Here is a 2,773-nt window from a genome sequence, read left to right on the forward strand (position 1 = left end):
TTTCCATGCAGGTCACGCCTTCCCCTGCCTGCAACGGTTCCCCACATCCCCGCACGCACACACGGACCTGCCTGCGCTGAAGGCTCTCTCCTTCTTCCTCTCCTCTCCTCTCCTCTCCTCTCCTCTCCTCTCCTCTCCTCTCCTCTCCTCTCCTCTCCTCTCCTCTCCTCTCCTCTCCTCTCCTCTCCTCTCCTCTCCTCTCCTCTCCTCTCCTCTCCTCTCCTCTCCTCTCCTCTCCTCTCCTCTCCTCTCCTCTCCTCTCCTCTCCTCTCCTCTCCTCTCCAGCAACCGCTGAGAAGTTTTTGTCTTCCCTAATCTCCAGAGTTTTGTGTGTGTGTGCCCATGCACATTGTGTGCTTTTTTTTTTCTTTCTCCCTCTCTCATTTTTTTATCCTACAGTCTGCTTTGCCAGATGGCTAAAATTTGCCTCTCAATAGGGACGGGAGCCTCCAGCAAAAACAGAAGGCAAGAACGTGTGAAAAAAAAACCTGCACAGAAGTGAAGAGCTGCGGGGATGTGCTGCAGCTGGGACCCGCGCTCAGGACCCGATTTCAGCTTCTCCACCCCGAGCTGCTCTGGGCTTGGGGCTGCGGTCTGGTTCCTGCGAAACTTTCCGCTGGTGGCAGTCGGGATAAAGGCGAGAGCCGGCTGGGAACCTCCTGCAGGGCTCGGGGCTGGCTGGACTCTGCATTTTGTCCCAGGGCGAAAGAGCAGCTTCGGATGTGGACTCTGCTCGGGAGCGAGAGCTGCAGATGCCAAAGCTGCAGGTCCGAAGCCTGACTCCCTCCTGGCGAGGTGAGGACCTGCACGCTGCCCACCGAGCCATGGGACATTGGTTCCCCTTCCCTGCCCCAGGAACAAGCAAACCCCAAGCCCTCCTGCCTGCACAACCCGAATCGTTCCTTAGGGCTGCCTTAGGGTGCAAGTGGCCCCCTCGTCCAGAAACGCCAAGCTCGGAGACATCAAGAGCAAAACTTTCATAGCTGGTGACCAACTTCAGCTTGAGCTGGTTAACGTACACCCTGCAGACACCCCCTGGCAGGCACGGGTACAGCTGCGGCGCGTTAAAAGGCACAAAAACAAGGGGCAGGGAGACGGGGATGTGCTGGCACCGCTCCCCCAGCAGCAGCTCCCAGCCCTCCCCAGCCTCTGCCATTAAAGTGGCAATGGTAACTCGCCTGCCCCTTCGGCTACGTGCAGCCCCCCAGAAGCTGGGAGGGAAGAGGTCTGGGGGGAGGAAAATGGGGTGGTTTTTCCATTCCTCGCCTTTGTGCTCTGGGGGCTGACAGCTCCTTGGCTTTCAGCTCTGAAACCGCTTCTCTCGCTCCCATGGGTCCCTGGTTCTGTGCCGGGGAAGAAATGGCACCTAGGAGACTCAGCTGGGTAAAATAGAAAAATATGAGTGGAAAAGCACTGGAAGAATAGCAGGAAGGCTCTGGGCAAAGGGGAGATCTCACTCTGCCATTTTTTCTGCCTCTGTTTGGGAAGTTTTAACAGCTCATCACTGTACAAACACCAGCTCTCGCTCATGTTAACACACCCAGGCAAGCTGATCAAACTAATTAATAGCTCAGCAACGTGTCAAACGCAGGGCTTTATTTTTGCAGGCAAGTGTGCTCTTGTCTGAATACATTGTGATCTATTTTTTTCCCTGCCTGTTCTGCAGGGTGGGTCCTTCATGCACTCATTTTTCCACCATGACAACCTCCTATAGCTTTTTGGAACAACTCCTGCACTTCAGGAGCAGCTCTAAGCCTCGAGTGACACTTCCTTTGCCTGCTGATGCCTCTTTCAAGCCAGATCACCGAGGGCCAAAGTATGTGTTTACACTGCGAGGCTGGCAGTGGCAATGCAAGTTCAATGTGCATCCAGCCCGTGCTGCTGGGCACAGCAGGGTTGAAAGCATCCACGCCGACCGCGGAGCACTGGAGGGCAGGGGAGGATGAAAATCAATGCAGACCCCAGCAGCAGCACTCTGTGCTGCTTGCTCATATGCTGCAAACACCCCTCCCACGAGCACTGCCCGCTCACCTCCCTGCCTCCAGGAAACAAATTCCCACCAAATTCCCACCGGCGTGCTCGGGATGCCAGCCTTGCACAGGCGGCTGCTGTTCTGCCATGGAGCTGGCCCTGCTCCGGGGCTGGCTGACCTCCAGCCAGGCTCTGCGTGCTGTGAGATGTCTGTCCCCGTGTGCCCGTGCCACCCAGCATCCTGGCTTGGCACTCCAGGTCATCGCCAGCCCCTAAAGCAATGCAATTCCTTTGCTGCAGGGTGGGGAGGGAATGGCAAGGGGAGGTGGGGAACCTGCTCCACCTGCAATGCCTCCTCTGGGATTGCTCCCACCTGTCCAAGAGGAGGGCCCGTCATGGCTATTGGTGATGCCAGGGATGTCAATCTTAGCCCTGCCACACCAGGGACTCGTGCACATGTTTTACGAGGCCTGGCCATGGAGTAACAGGAGTGGGCACGCAGAGTCTCTAACAAGAAGTGCTTTTTCCCCGAGTGCTGGTGGGACAGCTGAGTTAAACTGTGACAAAGCAGCAGATGGGTTTGGACCTGCTTTATCTGCCTCCATCCTCAAAGAGATGGTCCCTGGAGCTACTTCTGCGTGCCCACGACGCTTGTCTAGGAGAGAGCTCAGCAGCATTACCCAAGGCAGTTTGTTAATGCTGGGGCCAGATTCACCTCCTGGAAATAACACCATGCACTCCGTGGAGTAAGACAGCAATAAAACAGTTGTGAGGAATAAATCCGGCCCTGCAGGAGTAGTGA

Source organism: Anser brachyrhynchus (genome assembly GCF_964034855.1).
Source record: "Anser brachyrhynchus genome assembly, chromosome: 9".
Lineage (NCBI taxonomy): Eukaryota > Metazoa > Chordata > Aves > Anseriformes > Anatidae > Anser > Anser brachyrhynchus.